The sequence below is a fragment of the Hemiscyllium ocellatum genome, chromosome 20, assembly GCF_020745735.1.
Source record: "Hemiscyllium ocellatum isolate sHemOce1 chromosome 20, sHemOce1.pat.X.cur, whole genome shotgun sequence".
Taxonomy (NCBI): Eukaryota; Metazoa; Chordata; class Chondrichthyes; order Orectolobiformes; family Hemiscylliidae; genus Hemiscyllium; species Hemiscyllium ocellatum.
In genome coordinates, this window is record NC_083420.1 from 64,356,612 (window position 1) to 64,374,510 (window position 17,899).

The window sequence follows — 17,899 nt, forward strand, 5'->3', positions numbered from 1 at the left end:
TGCTCCAGCTCCTTTATTTTCTAATTTACAAGACGAAGCAGTGACGCTGCAACAGCTCCTTTATTTTCTATAATACAGGAGGAAGCAGTGACACTGCGCCAGCTCCTTTATTTTCTTTAATAGAGAAGGAAGCAGAGATGCTGTTCCAGCTTCTTTATTTTCTATAATAAAGTAGGAATCAGAGATGCTGCATCAGCTCCTTTATTTTCTATAATACTGGAGGAAGCAGTGACGACTCTCCAGCTCCTTTATTTTCTTTAATACAAGAGGTAACAGTGATGCTGCTCCAGCTCCTTTATTTTCTAATTTACAAGAGGAAGCAGTGACGCTGCTCCAGCTCCTTTATTTTCTATAATACAGGAGAAAGCAGTGATGCTGCTACAGCTCCTTGATTTTCTATAATACAGGAGAAAGCAGAGCTACTGCTCCAGTTCCTTTATTTTCTACAATAGAGAAGGAAGCAGAGATTCTGCTCCAGCTCCTTTATTTTCCATAATACAGGACGAAGCAGAGACACTGCTCCAGCTCATTTTTTTCGACAATACAGGACGAAGCAGAGACGCTGCTCTAGCTCCTTTTTTTTAGAATACAGCAGGAAGCAGAGATGCTGCTCCAACTCCTTTATTATAGATAAAACCGGAGGAAGCAGAGATGATGCTCCTGCTCCTTTGTTTTTCATAGTAAAGGAGGAAGCAGTGACGCTACTCTAGCTCCTTTAGTTTCTATAATACAGGAGACAGCAGTGACGCAGCTCCAGCTCCTTTATTTTCGATAATACAGGAGGAAGCAGAGATGCTTCTCCAGCTCCTTTATTTTCCATCATGCAAGAGGAAGCAATGACGCTGCTCCTGTTCGTTAATTAACTATAATACAGGAAGAAGCAGTGACGATGCTCCAGCTCCTCTATTTTCGATAATACAGGAGGAAGCAGTGACGCTGCTCCATCTCCTTTATTTTCTATAACACAGGAGGAAGCAGAGACGCCGATCCAGCTCCTTTATTCTCTATAACACAGGAGGAAGCAGTGACGCTTCTCCAGCTCCTTAATTTTCTATAATACAGGAGGAAACAGAGATGCTGCTCCAGCTCCTTTATTTTGTATAATACAGGAGGAAGCAGTGACGCTGCTCCAGCTCCTTTATTTTCTATAATACAGGAAGAAGCAGAGGCGACGCTCCAGCTCCTTTATTCTCTATAACTCAGGAGGAAGCAGTGACGCTTCTCCATCTCCTTAATTTTCGATAATACAGGAGGAAGCAATGACGCTGCTCCAGCTCCTTTATTTTCTATAATACAGGAGGAAGCAGAAACGCTGCTCTTGCTCCGTTATTTTCCATAATACAGGAGGAAGCAGAGACGCTGCTCTAGCTCCTTTTTTTTAGAATACAGCAGGAAGCAGAGATGCTGCTCCAACTCCATTATTTTCGGTAATACAGGAGGAAGCAGAGATGCTGCTCCAGCTCCTTTATTTTTCATAGTACAGGAGGAAGCAGTGACGCTACTCTAGCTCCTTTAGTTTCTATAATACAGGAGACAGCAGTGACGCGGTTCCAGCTCCTTTATTTTCGATAATACAGGAGGAAGCAGAGATGCTTCTCCAGCTCCTTTATTTTCTATCATGCAAGAGGAAGCAATGACGCTCCTCCTGTTCGTTAATTAACTATAATACAGGAAGAAGCAGTGACGATGCTCCAGCTCCTCTATTTTCGATAATACAGGAGGAAGCAGTGACGCTGCTCCATCTCCTTTATTTTCTATAACACAGGAGGAAGCAGAGACGCCGATCCAGCTCCTTTATTCTCTATAATACTGGAGGAAGCAGAGACGAGGCTCTAGATCGTCTTTTATTTTCTAAATTACTGGAGGAAGCAGAGACGAGGCACTAGATTGTTTTTTTTATAATTCAGGAGGAGGCAGAGACGCTGCTACAGCTCCTTTTTTTCCGAAATTGCTGGAGGAAACAGAGACGCTGCTCCAGCTCCTTTATTTTCTATAACCAGGAGGAAGCCTATACACTGCTCCAGCTCCTTTTTTTCGATAATACAGGGGGAAGCAGAAAAACTGCTGCATCTCCTTTTTTTTTCAAGAATTCACGAAGAATAGGACTCACTGCTCCAGCTCATTTAGTTTCTATGATACAGGAGGAAGCAGTGATGTTGCTTCAGCTCCTTTATTTTCTAAATTTTTGGAGGAAGCAGTGACGCTGCGTCAGCTCCTTTATTTTCTTTAATTCAGGAGGAAGCAGTGATGTTGCTCGAGCTCCTTTATTTCCTAAATTATAGGAGGAAGCAGAGATGCTGCTACAGCTCAATTTTTTTTCGATAATACAGGAGGAAGCAGAGATGCTGCAGCTGCTCAATTTTTTTGGATAATAGAGGAGGAAGCAGAGACGATGCTCCAGCTCCTCTATTTTCTCTAATACAGAAGGACGCAGAGACACTGCTCCAGCTCAATTTTTTTCCGGTAATGCAGTAGGAAGCAGTGACGCTGCTCCAGATCCTTTATTTTCTATAATACAGGCAGAAGCAGAGACGACGCTCTAGATCATCTGTATTTTCTATAATACAGGAGGAAGCCGTGCCACTGCTCCAGCTCCTTTATTTTCTATAATGCAGGAGGAAGCAGTGACGCTGCTGCAGCTCCTTTATTTTCCATAATACAGGAGGAAGCAGTGATGCTGATCCAGCTCCAGTATTTTCTAAAATCCAGGAAGAAGCAGAGTAGCCCCGCCAGCTCCTTTATTTCCTCAATTACATTATGAAGCACTGACGCTGCTGCAGCTCCTTTATTTTCTATAATACAGGAGAAAGCAGTGACGCTTCTCCAGCTGCTTTATTTTCTTTAATACAGGTGGAAGCAGTGACGCTTCTCCAGATGCTTTATTTTCTTTAATACAGGAGGAAGCAGAGATGCTTCTCCAGCCCCTTTATTTTCTATGATACAGGAAGAAGCAGTGACGCTGCTCCAGCTCCTTTATTTTCTAAATCACAGGAGGAAGCAGAGACGGTGATCCAGCTTCTTTGTTTTCAATAATAAAGGACGAGGCAGTGATGCTGCTCCAGCACCTTTATTTTCTACAATACAGGAGGAAGCAGAGATGCTTCTCCAGCCCCTTTATTTTCTATGATACAGGAAGAAGCAGTGACGCTGCTCCAGCTCCTTTGTTTTTTAGAATACATGAGGAAGCAGAGATGCTGCTCCAGCTCCTTTATTTTCTATAATACAGGAGGAAGCAGTGACGCTGCTCCAGCTTCTTTATTTTCTAAATCACAGGAGGAAGCAGAGACGGTGATCCAGCTTCTTTGTTTTCAATAATAAAGGACGAAGCAGTGATGCTGCTCCAGCACCTTTATTTTCTACAATACAGGAGGAAGCAGTGGCGCGTCTCTCGCTCCTTTATTTTCTATAATACAGGAGGCAGCAGAGGCGCTTCTCCAGCTCCTTTATTTTCTAAATTACAGGCGGAAGCAGAGACACTGCTCCAGCTCGTTTTTTTTTAAAAAAAATACAGGAGGAAGCAGTGACGCTGCGCCAGCTCCTTTATTTCCAAAATTACTGGAGGAATCAGAGATGCTGCTCCAGCACCTTTATTTTTTATAATACAGGAGGAAGCAATGACGCTGCTCCAGGTCCTTTATTTTCTAAATTACTGGAGGAAGCAGAGACGAGGGTCTAGCTCGTTTATCTTTCTTAATATAGGAGGAAGCAGAGATGCTGCTCCAGCTCCTTTATTTTTTTTAATACAGGAGGAAGCAGTGACGCTGCTCCAGCTCCTTTATTTTCTATAATACAGGAGGATGCAGTGACGCTACTCCAGCTCCATAATTTTCTATAATACAGGAGGAAGCAGTGACGCTGCTCCAGCTCCTTTACTTTCTATAATACAGGAGAAAGCAGAGATGCTGCTCTGGTTGCTTTATTTTCTATAATAGATAAGGAAGGAGAGATGCTGCTCCAGTTCCTTTATTTTCCATTATACAGGAGTAAGCAGTGACGCTGCTACAGCTCCTTAAATTTCTTTAATACAAGAGGAAGCAGAGATTCTGCTCCAGCTCCTTTATTTTCTATAATAGAGAAGGAAGCAGAGACGCTGCGCCAGCACCTTTATTTTCTATAGTACAGGAGGAAGCAGAAACGTTGCTCTTGCTCCGTTATTTTCCATAATACAGGAGGAAGCAGAGACACTGCTCCTGCTCATTGTTTTCGATAATACAGGACGAAGCAGAGACGCTGCTCGAGCTCCTTTAATTTTTTAGAATACAGCAGGACGCAGAGATGCTGCTCCAACTCCTTTATTATAGATAATACAGAAGGAAGAAGTGACGCTGCTACAGCTCCTTTATTTTCTATAATACAGAGGGAAGCAGAGATGCTGCTCCAGCTCGTTTATTTTTCAAATTACAGGAGGAAGCAGTGACGCTACTCCAGCTCCATTAGTTTCTATAATACAGGAGACAGCAGTGCCGCGGCTCCAGCTCCTTTATTTTCGATAATACAGGAGGAAGCAGAGATGCTGCAACAACTCCTTTACTTTCTATAACACAGGAGGAAGCAGAGACGCTGCTCCAGCTCCATTATTTTCTATAATGCATTGATCGTGGGATATTATATTCAAAATAGACATTACCTCAGCCCACGCATTGATCAATTTGTTCAGACAACCCTACCGGATCCTCAACCAGGACCTTCATTTCCTTTTTAATTGTTCTGACCTCCCCACTGGTGAGGGGTGCACACACCCACCCAATCTGTTTGTCCCCTATTGGTACTTCCCGAAGGGGATAAGTCATTACGTTCTTTCTTTATTTGTGTTTTGCCACCTTAGGCTTTGATTTAGGTCCTCCGGAGGCCTCCTCTACATCTACTTTAGCTTACCTTTCTTTTGCCGAGGAGTGAAGGTCAGGAAATACAACATGCCCATCCACCGCCCCTTCGTCCTCCTCTGGTGAGTCACCTGTTCCCTATCCCTGTCTGTCCGTCTCCCATCCTCCCCCATCTTCACCTAATCTGATTCTATGGTACGGGGTGGGGGGCGGTGGGCAAACAGCCAAGAGGATCCCAGGGACTGGGTGTGGTAGAGGGGGAATCTTTTGTCTTTACTACCAGCATTCCCAAACTGCCCTTCCAACAGGACGCATAGTCTGCCTCCTCTTGACTAAAAGGTTGTTTTTCATGCACATACAACTCTAAATACTGACATACCCAATCCTCGGCCGAACCATACTTTGGACAGAAGACAGCCGGACGAAGGATTGGTTCCTTAGTCCACACTAAACAACAATACTTAATCATTTTCTTTTCATCCTTTACCCTTGTACAAGTATTGCGTGTCCATTCCTGCAACATCTTCCCCAACGGACTTTCAGGAGGTATGTTGTAAGGGACCCCACCCCCTCTTCCATTGCCTTGTTCCTCTTTCGTATACCCGGAGGCTTGTCCCTTACCCACGGCACAACCCATATTGAGTCCCTTCGTTAACCCCTTATTAACTACTAAAACTCAATCCCGGCCACCAAGACAATACTTTAAAGTCAATTTTATTACCTTGGTCTGTGCACAGAGAATCCTGGCCCCTTTCTGCCATATGTTCTATCTATCTCCTGTCATTGTCTGAATCAGGTGTCTCTCTTGTGGGATTCGTACCAGTCGCCCAAGGGAGCGGACAAAACTGGGACACGAGACCGCTCCTCAATGGGGAACAGGATGCGTCTTCCCAATTCCAGGGCCAGCCACTCCCCCCGGCGATGGAAGAACATCCCGGACAGACCCCAATTATGAGAAGCAAAGCTCACTCACCACAATAATTTCAGTCTGAGACAAGATATGAATCAGTAGTGCCCTTTATTTCACACTTGCAAGTGGGTGTGATGTCCACAAGGCAGGGACAATTACACACTGATGTGAGTTAATTCATTTTTTAATATCAATTAGAATTGCAGAAGCAACATAAATTTAACTATATCCCACACTGATCCATTAACATCTGACCATCTCTGTTGTCAATATTCTTAATGAACCAAACTCGACAGCTCCCTGCAGTCAGGAATTCCCACAGAGTCCCTACCCTCTGAGTGAAGACATTCCTCCTCACTTCCATCTTAAATGGGTGAGCCCTTGCTGGGATTTTCTGCCGCCTGGTTACACATTCTCATACCATTGAAAGGAAAGGAAGTGACAAAGATAATTGTTGTAGATGATCTGAAAATTGGTGGAGTTGGGGTGAATGAGCAAGGAGATCCGAGGTTGCAGGAGGTTACAGATCAGTTGGATAGATGTGCAGAGAAATAGCAAATTGAGTTTAATCTGGGCATGTGTGAGTTCATGTCAAATTCAAGAAGAAAGTTAGGATACTGAGGGACATTGAAATACGAAGGATCTTGGTGCACTAAGTGGTAAGGTCATAGGGAGTGTTACTGAACAAAGAGATCTTGGAATGCAGGTTCATAGTTCCTTGAAAGTAAAATCCCAGGTAAATAGAATAGTCAAGAAGGTGTTTAGTCTGCTTGTGTTTACTTATCAGAGCACTGAGTACAGGAGTTGGGAGGTCATGTTGTGGCTGTATAGACATTTTCAATATTGCGTGCAGTTCTTGTCTCCTCCCTATCGGAAGGATGTTGTATAAGTTGAAAGGTTTCAGAAAAGATTTACAGGGATGTTGCCAGAATTGGAAGATTTGAGCTAAAGGGAGTGGTTGAATGGGTTGGGTCTACTTGAGGCTGAGTGGTGACCATATAGAAATTTATACAATCATGAGAGACATGGATAGGTTTAACAGACAAGGTTTTTTTCCCTGAGATAGTGGAGTCCAGAACCAGACCGCCTAGTTTCAGGTTGAGAGGGGAAAGATATAAAAGGAATCTAAGGAGCAACTTTTTCAGATAGAGGGTGATGTGTGAATGGAATTAACTGCTAGAGGAATGGTGGATGCTGGTACAATTACTGCATCTAAAAGGCATCTGGATGGATATACAAACAGGAAGGGTTGAGAGGGGTTTGGGCCAAGTGCTGGCAAATGAGACAAAATTATGTTAGTGTATGTGGGTGGCGTTAACACGTTGGACTGAAGGGTCTGTTTTGGTGCTGTACATCTCTATGACTCAATGATTTCTACTGTCCATTACCAGCCATACACTTCACTATTTCCCCTGTTTACCTTGGCCAGTTCTCCTCTCAAACACATGTAAATGGCTTTGGTTGTGCTATAGGGTCACTTTAAAAATGCATCATCTCACAGAATTCCACTACACTACAATTTCCCAGAGGATATCTCAGTGGGATATTACTCCTTCACTCAGCTTCTTTACCCAACGGTCGATCTGCGACAGTCACGTCCCTGGCCATTTGCACAATGTGTTATTCAAAGAAATACTGACACAAACATTCAAAGAGGTGTTTGGAGCATGTGCCAATGTGACTGTCTCAGATTATACAAAGATTGAAGAATCCCAAAGCGATCACAGTGCCTTTTGATTACAGAGGAATTCATTGGAATGTGTAACAGGGTTAAGCAATATAATGCTCTCAGGCAGCCTAAAAACTATTTTCCTGCTTGTGTTTTTGTCACGTGTTACCCAGAATTTGCATTCAGGCTGATTGAGCTGCATCATCTGAGGCCAAATGCTTTCTCTGTAATGCCTTTCTTACCCATTACTGTCAGGGTTACCCATCCTGCACTCCCATTCTGCCTGAGAACCCTCAAGGATGTGTACAATTGAATATTTATGTTCTGCCTTTTTTTCTCCTCTAACCGCATCATTCTGGTGACTAAATCTTATTGATCCCTGTGTCACAAGTCCATCCACCTTATTGCAGATTCTTTGTCCATTCCAAAAAAAAACATTGTAATCGACTTTTTCCCAGAATGTCCTGTCACAGCATAATTCACTGATGTATAGTTTTAGTTAAACTCTGTCCCTTCCTGTTCCTTCCTGCTTGCCTTCAGCCACATTTCCATGTTGTTCCGATGCGTCATCTTTTCTCTTTGGATTTGGAAAGCTCATTTCACCTGAACCCTGTCCCGACATCCTCTCTGTTAGTTTAAAGCCCTGTCCATAAACCCACCGACATAATTTGCCAGTACACTGTTCTCAGCAGTGTTGTTTTTAATTCACTCATGAGATATTGTTGTTTCTGGCTGGCCATCATTTCATGCCCACCCCAGAACTGCCCTTCAGTGTCTTGCGAGATAATTAGAGAATGCAGTTTAGAGTCAACCCCATTGCTTTGGGTCTGGAGTCATATGTAGGTCAGACCAGCTGCCTATCGCAGATTTCCTCCCTGAAAGGATATTAAGCATTCCGGTATCCCTGCCACCGGCATTAAATTCTGGATGAAAAGTCTAGTGAGAGTAAGTAGGCCACCGCCTGGCCCACTGCTCGCTCCCTCCTCCCTGAGTACTGATCCCAGTGCACCAGAATCAAATCACCTTCTTCCTGACCATGGTTTGATCCTGATAGCACTAGAATGCTGGTGCTATCAGTCAGTATCTCTCCATGTGATACTTGTCACTGTGAGGGTCTAATTACTGCCGGTGACTGCACCTTTTGCAGCTACTCCAGATCCTGAGCCAACAGAATTCTCCACTCCAGGGAGATGAGGCAATAACAACAGAAAATTGAACCATATCTTCTAACGTTCAATGCCACCACCATAACTGAACACGCACCGAGCAATATCCAGGGGATTACCGTTAACCATATAGCTTCATTACCCATTCCTGTGAAGGACTTATGCGAAAACATTGACTCTCTCGTACCTCAGGTGCTGCCTGACCTGCTGCGCTTTTCCAATGCCACGTTTTGACACATGTTAATTCATTGGCTATAAGAATATCTCAGGGGCTAGAAATCCTGCAGAAACAACTTACCTCAAAATTTCTTATAGCCTGCCCCCCATCTATAAAACACATGTTGAATGAATGTGTGATTAAATACCCCATTTGCCTGAGTGAATGCAGCATCACCTCTCACCCACTGACACTCAGTAGCCGCAATGCCTGCAATCTACATGGAACTCTGCAGAAATTTACCAACGTACCTCTGAACGCTCGATTATTAAGAAGTAGAACCGAAGCAGATACATGGGACCCCCACCGTGTTCACGTTCTGTTCCAAGCCATCTACCATCCTGATTGGGAAGTATATTGCTGTTCTTTCAGTGTCACCGTTTCAAGTTCCTCCCTAATGATATTGTAAGCCTACCTACAGCACGTGGACTGCAGCGGGTCAATGTAACAGTTCATCCCCAACTTTTCAAGGGCAACAAGTGAATGTCAATAAATACCATCCCAATCACATTCTATGCATAAATTAACATGAAAATACTGTCCAGACCTGACAATACTGGACACTGTGCTTTGGATTTTGTGAGCTTAGGCTGGTAGGGTACAGGCAGTAACCTGTTTGTTGTGAACAGCTGAAGGGATAATCTGTTATTCTCTCAGAGCATCACATAGACATTGAATTCACACCCAAAATTACTGAGCTCTGAGATAGACATAAGCAATTAAAAATATACTCATGTCTGACTAACATGTTTAACCACACAGTGAAATTGTTACCACAAAATGATTACGAGTGAGTATTAGCAGGGAGAAAGTGAGGACTGCAGATGCTGGAGATCAGAGTCAAAACATGTGATTCTGAAAAAGCACAGCCGTTCAGGTAGCATCTGAGGAGCAGGAGAGTCGACTATTAATTCACAATTTTAATATAAGTGAAAATAATTGTATATTGTCAAAGTCCTTGTACTTAATAATAATCTGGTCTTGGGTGTGAGAATGAGACTTATCATTTCAATGCTCTTTACTGTGAGTTGTGCCCTGCTTTCATCATATTGTTGCTATAACAGTGTAGTGACTAAATGGGTGGATTTTGTGTTATTGGACAATCTAAAAGTTGGTATTATGAAACGATATTAGGCCTTCAGTAAAAAGACTTTGCTATTAATGGTTAGAACAATGCTGCAAACATTTACACAGAGATTACCAGCTCACGTCACACACAAGGACGTTGGGCTGGGATCGTACTGGCCATCAATGGAGCTGTACAATTCTGTTTGGATACTGACATTGTGAGGCTAACATACACTGGATATGGTTAATGAGGGATTCAATGTAAGATGCCATGTGCTGCAGATGTCCATCACCTTTATAACACCTTCATTCAGGATCGGGTCTAAATTACACAATTACAGAGTTTAGGTGGCACACAAGAAGAGATATACTTGAAAGACATGGTTGTTCACAGGTCATTGTTATAAACATTGAACTGCGTCTGGACCAGGGCCATGTGCTAGTCCATTGACCAGATTTCCCCACACACATCTCCACATTGTTCAGGTTTGTCTCTAACCAGTCTATTGTGAGGGATTGTGTGAGTAACTGTCCAGCTCAAATTAGGAAGCTCTCTGTACAGATTTTGGAGATTGCCAGTGTTTTGGAGGTCATGGTGAGGGCCACTTACACTGTGTCTGAATACAGGCTTTTCCTCAAAGTCATTTCCAACAGCTATACTGCCTGCAAGATGATGTGTTCACTGATCTGAACATGGATCGGCTGTCTACTACAGTCACTGAATTGTGTAATATTTAGCTGTGCGCTCTGGCATTTCAATTATTGTTCACTTCAATTGTTTTCAACTGAAAAAATATTGATGTTTGGTTTATTTTAAAATATGTGAGAAACAAAGTGATATTAACACTTCAGTATACAAAATGTAAAAGTGACCTGTTGTATATTTCCCACGGACTAATTTAAAAAAAAACAGTCAGGTATTGCCTGTAAAGCTGGATTCTGTGAACAGGACTATGTCTCTGGCAGCTTCACCACCGTCTCTGCTAGGTTCTGTCCCACTGACAGGACAAAGCCAGGCTCAGGGGGCAGCTCCTTTGTATATAGTCAATACAGTGCTGAGCATTGATGCTGGATCCTGGGGCTGCTAGACTGCCCTGTGACAAGTTATGAGGGAATCAGTAAAATGGAAACAGAAAATTGACCACACCGTCACCGATCTGCCTGCTGCATTAGTTAAGGAGTCCAAGAGAAAGAGCATCCATCCAAGGACAGACTGAATTTAGCTGGAGCTCCAGAACAACAAGAATACAATTACTGTGAGGTAGAGTCTGAGATATCCAGGCAGAGGGCAGATGTTATGATGAAGGGAAAAAGTCATCGTGTTAGTGTCAGATGAGAGGAAGACCACGTGGGTAGGCAAGGTAGTTCATAAGGCAGATTGGGGATGATATCATGAGAAAATGCACTTCACCTTGTGTAGAGAAACCCTCCGTGAAACTCGACTAAAATGGGACTTGACCAAATCATAACTTGAATTATACAAGAGATTCAAACCCTCAAACAGGGGGAATACAATGTTCCAGACTGTTAAAAGGAGCCGGGGAAAATCCCCTGCCTTATAGTTACCCACATTACCCAATCCTCACTGAATGCCGCAATGGTGCCGGAGGACAGGAGAATGGCTAATACCGCAACTTTGTTTAATGTGGAGCAAGGGACTTATTAAATCGGTCGTGGCTGGAATTCTGAGACAGTGGATAAACGGTCACTGAGGAAGTCCCAGGGACTCCAGGACAGTCGGTCTGGATTTGTTCAAGGAAGATCACGTGTAATTAATCTGACTATGTCATTTGAGGCAGTAACTTGTAACTACATGTGACTGACTTGGATTTGATGAGAGATCCTATGGCAGGCTGCTTAAAAACAGAAACTATGGGGTCCAGGTGAATGGAGCACACAACGCAGAGAAGTGCAAGGCAAGGCATTTGGGGACATCAACAATAGGAAGGGATGTACAATAAATGAGAATATGGTCAGTGTGGGCAAATAAATGAAGGTAGCTGGAAACACTAATAATCTCGTTAATGGAGCAAATGGCACCATTTCCTCTATCAGCCAAAGCGTAAAATTTCAGAACAGGAAGCTCATGCTGGAACTGCATACATGATGAGCTCAGTCACAGCTTGGGGACTGTGTGCAGTCTGGTCACCCCATCACGTGGAAGGATGGAATTGTACTGGATAGGGTACAGAGGAAATTCTTCACCCTGTGACAGCAGAAGTGCAGTTATGGGGAAGATTGGAATGGAGGATAATGAGAGGAGATTTGATTGCGGTGCATGTATTGTCAAGGGGCTGGGTAGAAAGGGAGAGAACACCTTGTTGCTGTTGGAGAGCTCAGTTACCAGTGGCGAATATTTAACGTAATTGGTTCGAAGATTAGAGAAGTGGTGAGGAAGGTTGTTATTTCATCCAGAGTATGGTCGGGATCTGGGAGTCACACATGGAAACGGAGTAGAGGCAGAAACTCTCAAACCATTTTTAAAAGCTGCCGGGTTCTACACCTGAAGTCCTATATTCTCTGGGGAGACAGAACTAGGGCTTCAAACAACAACGTTACAACTTGTCCAATGCAGACAGTGGACAGAGTGATATCCTCTATACTATGCTACTTTCTGACGTTTACAAAGGTCACCAACATCTGATAGGATCAATACGCATGGATGAGGGGAGTAGGAAGGGCGGTGCAGTGTGTGAATTGATTGGCATCACAATAATACTGATCCCATCTCTTATACAAAATGCTACTAGACGGTGTTGGCCTATTTAACCTTCCTTTAGAAATGGGAAAAACCTGTGATTATTCAGGTCTGTCATGGTCACACTGCAGCCCCATCTCCTTAATCCCAGCTCCATCTGACCTGGGTCACACTATTTAAAACTACAATTTCACTGGCCTCGTTAAAAAGTTCCCAGCTTCGTTCTTGACCCATTGAAAGCTGCTCTCAATCTCAATTATTGCATATCATTCTCTACCATCATCTTGAACTTTACAATAAAATGATCGCTGCACCCCAAAACGCTCTCCTACTGACACTGGATCCATTTGCCCCATCTCTTTCCTAAGGACCAAGTGTTCCTAGATTACATGGAGGAGAGCTTATTGCAGGAGTATGCGTCCAGTCCAACTGTACATTCTCCCTTGAATACTTGCCCCTCATGACCCTCCACCACCAGTAACCCCGTGTATTTCTGGAAAAATTATTTTTCTCAGTATAACTAATCTGTAGTATTGTCATCGCTTTCAAATGACCCTACTTAATTATTCACTGCATCATTTCTTTGGTTGCTATCTGAGAGACAGTGTAATTGTATGTTTGTTGTTCTGTAGCTTCAGCCAAATTCACTCTGTCCTTGGATGGATGCCCTTTCTCTTGGACTCCTTAACTAATGCTAATCGAAACCAATACTTCTACCTTCATTCTTTCCCTTTCCTTCTCTTATTTTGGAATAATTTATACCTAGCAATATTTAACACCAAGGCCTACCATTCCTTGAGCCAGCTCTCGGTTACCAGCTCTCGGGTATTAGTATTTCCACACATCAATCTCCATCTGGAACTCCCCGACAATGGTAATTCATGTCCATGCAGAATACCTCAGATTAAGGCTTTCTTTCTTATTCCATCTTCCAATGATAAACGTGTTGTAAATTAGTACCAACTGCATCTCCCCTTATTTTGAGAATTCTGGTAGTCTCCTCTAATATTCCTTTTTGGATCCTAAGCACACGCCAAGTTATTTTCAATTGCTCCAAAACATCCCGGAAGAAATTCCGTCCCAGGTCTGTCACATTAGCCCATCCAGCTTGTACAGTTGCTGTCTTCCCCAGAACCAGTCCCAATGTCCCAGGAATCCGAAGCCCTTCCTGCTGTACCATTGTTCCAGTCACACACTCATCTACCTAAAACTCTGAGTACTGTTCTCGCTTGTACACTGCACTGGGAGCATCCCACGGATTGCTACATTTGAGGTCCTGCTTGCTAAACATCCATCTAGCTCCCTAAATTCTGACTCCCAGACGACTTTACCCTTCCTACCCCTGTCGTCCCTACCAACTTGGACATGAACTCTGACTGCTCACTGCCCCACAGACGAATGTCCTGCAGACATTGTGACATTCTTAACCCCACCATCCTGGAATTACAGGCACGTTGACATCTTCTTCAATTTCCTGTCTCCCCTGTGAATATTGTTCCTCCTTCCTTCTCCCTTCCCTCCTGGACAATCAGGCTGTTTGTGGTACCACAGACATGGCTCCGACTGCCCTCTCCTGAGCAGCCAGCACCTTCATCAGCTTCCAAACCGGGAAACTCAATTGGGAGGGAGATACCAGGATATCATTTTATTCCATGATTGTTTCTCAGTGGCACTGCAGCCTCATAGAGCCAGACACCATGATTCAATTCCAGCCTTGGGAAACTCTATGTGTGGTCTTTGCACATTCTCCCCGTGTCTGCGTAGGTTTCCTCCCACAGTCCAAAGATGGGCAGGTTTGGTGAATTGGCCATGCTAATTTGCCCGTAGTGTTAGGTGAAGGGGTAAATATAGGGGAATGGGTCTGGGTGGGTTGCTCTTCGGAGGGTCAGTGTGGACTCGGGCCTATTTCCACACTGTAAGTAATCTAATAAAATAAAAAGGACACTCACGACATAAGGAGGTACAGAGTGTGGGAGTATTGCAAATTATTGGGATTGTAGGGGCTGGAAGAGCTATGATGGATAAGGAGGATGAAAAGTACCAATTTAGCACAACCAGCCACTGTAATTCACAGAGATATAAGGAAGGGAACCTGTGCTGTCATTGAATACAGTTACATGGAGAGAGACAGATACTGAGGGATTACAAATTTAGAAAGGAAGAGGTTATAGGTGATCAGAAGTGTAAACAAGAATAAAGAAATTTGAGAGATCACTTGCATAGATGGGAATGGAGGCAGTGAGACATTCTGATGAACAATAAGAGTTGTCAGCAGAGAAGTTTGTCACATATAAAGGAAGAGCTGCATTGTCTATGCCTTTACAGACGTGATGAGTGTTGTTGCGCCTGCTGGAGGGGACACAGATAACAACAGTTGCAACAGCTGGTGCAGTGGCTCAGGAAGGCAGCTCACTACCACCTTCTCAGGAACAAGGAAACAAATCAACAAGACATCTATCAATGCTCATGACCGCGAATGAATGCATAAATAAAATATCTACAAGCAGCACTGAGGTCACTTAGGAAGGCCCTTTCAGCAGCACTTCACAAACCCGGAACCACTATACGCTGAAAGTACAGGAGTACGAGCTGAACGGGGACACCAGAATTTCCAAGGTGCCCTCCAAGCCACACTCCACTCTCCCAGCACTGTGTCTGTCCCTACACATAAAGGTTTACAGTGGGTGAGGAAGGCCGCTCACCACCACCTTCTCTAGGGAATTACAAATAGGAAGGTAATGATAGCCAAGAAAGTGATGGACACATCCCATCAGTGAATTTGTACAAGGGAAACTCATGGACTGTTCATGTCCCCTTTGCTTCCTCCACACAACCCACATTTCCATCTCGTTCTGTGTCAGCAACAAACATGGAATCAGTAGATTTTGTCCATCCATCAAATGCATCGAATCCCTTTGTGAATAGTTAGGGGTCAAACACTAATCCATTTATTCCCGCTTAGTTTTCTGTTAAAGAATTCCCAATCCATCTCAGTACATTCCCTCCAATCCCACATTTGCCAATTTTGCTTATCCACCTCTTCAGTGGGACATTGTTGAAAGGTTTCAGAAAATCCCGACAAACCATTCCTCCATTTTTATCTATGCAAGAGGGAAAGACAGAGGGCTTATGCCCGGAACGTCGAATTTCCTGTTCCTTGGATGCTGCCTGACCTGCTGTGCTTTTCTAGCAACACATTTTCAGCTCCCTTTTATCTGCTTGTTCACAGCCAGACAGGAAAGCAAATCCAGCAGGGTTTGTGAAATGAAATTTCAGTTTCAGAGCAACATGCTTGGTGTGGATAGAGGATTGGCTGATTAGCAGAAGACAGAGTAGGTATAAAGGGGTCGTTTTCACGGTGGGAAATGGTGACGAGGGGAACTCCGCAGGGGTCAGTGTTGGGGCCAGGCTGTACATGTTATAAATTAACAGTCTGGACAAAGGATGTGTGGGGGTACAAGAACTAGTCTTACACGAAAGAGCCCAAGATGAAATGTTTGCCATATGAGGAGCAGGTGAAGTCTCTGAGTCTGTACTTGATGAAGTTTCAGAGGCATCGGTGGCAGGATCTCATTCAAACTTACAGAATACTAAGGGGCCTGGATGGAGTGGATGTGGGTGGAAGATGTTTTCACTAGGTGGAGAGACCAGAGGACAAGCGCACAGCTTCTGAGTGGAGGAACGACCCTTTAGAATGGAGATCTGGAGGAATTTATTCAGCCAGAGGGCGATGAATCCGTGGAACGGTTCCTGCCGTAGGGAGGGTTATAGATGCGGGTGGAATTTACTCAGATAGGGCTAAACGAGCTTGAGAAGCTTATGGAGATAATTAGATGGATGGAGATACTAGAGGAGCTTACATTGACAGGGTGGAACGATATCGACGGGAGACAGTTACATAGATAATGAGTCTTGAAGGAACTGGGTTGGGAGAGTCGCAGGCATTGGATTGGGTTCGTCAAATAGGAAGTATTGCAGGGACCTGATGCATTACACAGATAGGGATGATTGTGGGGTCTCCACATGTTGAGACGTTTTCAGGAAGAGGTTGCACCGATAAGGAGGGATGTTGGAGCTGTCATAGTTTACAGAGACTGGGAGGTTTGGAGCTGTTTAACTGTTAGAGGGATATTTCTGGGTTCAGTAATATGGAACGCAGAGGGAGAGTTTAAATTTTATTACATTCCCTACAGCATGGAAACGGCACTTCGGTCCAACAACTGTCCAAAGAGTAAACTACTCAGACCCATTTCCCTCTGAATGATGCATCAAATGCTCTGGTCAGTTTAGAATAGCCAATTTATCTGACCTGCACATCTTTGGACTGTGGGAGGAAATCCATGCAGACACGGAGAGAATGTGCTAACTCCATACAAATAGTCACCCGAGGCTGGAGTTGAACCTGCATCTCTGGTGCTGTGAGGCAGCAGTGCTCAACACTGAACTACTCTAAAATGCAGAACTACACAAAGAGAGGGTACTTGTGGGGCAGGGAGGAGTCCACAGAGATAGAAAGTGTTGTTGCACCTGGAAAAGGATCTGAAGGTGTTTACACAGATAAGGAGTTCTGTCGGATGGGAGATGGTTACAGAGGTCATGTGGTGCTATAGTCCAGGAGGCAGGAATGTGATCCGGCCTGCAGAATGTTACAGTGATGTCATGTTCTCTTGGGGCTTGTGGAAAGCACACTGGTGGGTATTTTGGTCCAGGCTGGAGGATTTTTACAGAGACAGGGTGGACTGTAGTTATTGTGGAAAACTACAGAAATAGAGATTATTGTACTGAGTGCAGGATGAGGTTCCTGAGATTGGGCATGTTACCAAGTTTGGAGAAAATTACACATGGGAGAGTCGTCAGCATTGGAGTAGGTTTCAAACAAACAGCAGGATTATGAGAGGGGTGGAGGTTGCAGAAATAGGAACGTTTCTGCGAATTACAAGCAATCAAGACACTGGCACAGATGCGTTGGACTGAAAGGTATTTCTCCTTGCTGTATGACTCTATCATACGACTAGAGACGGTGTGAGAGGGGGAATAAAGAACAGAAATACCCCAGGTTTTAAAGCACCTCCTTAAGGGAGGTCTGCTTTCCCCTTTGTTGTCCTGATCAACACTAAGACAGCACTGGCCCGGATTGATAACTGTCAACTTCATATAATGTCATAGGAAGGCTCAGTACAGCAGAGATGAAAGTAAACAAGAGAGTGTGGATTGAGTCTGGGCCCATCATACTCTGTGTTCACACTTCAACATTGTATCTGTGTCATGTCTTCCGGACTAAACTTCGATCCCTTAAATTCGCTCTGCTCTGTTCACTGTGAGTGATCTTACCTCGCTGCAGGATTTAT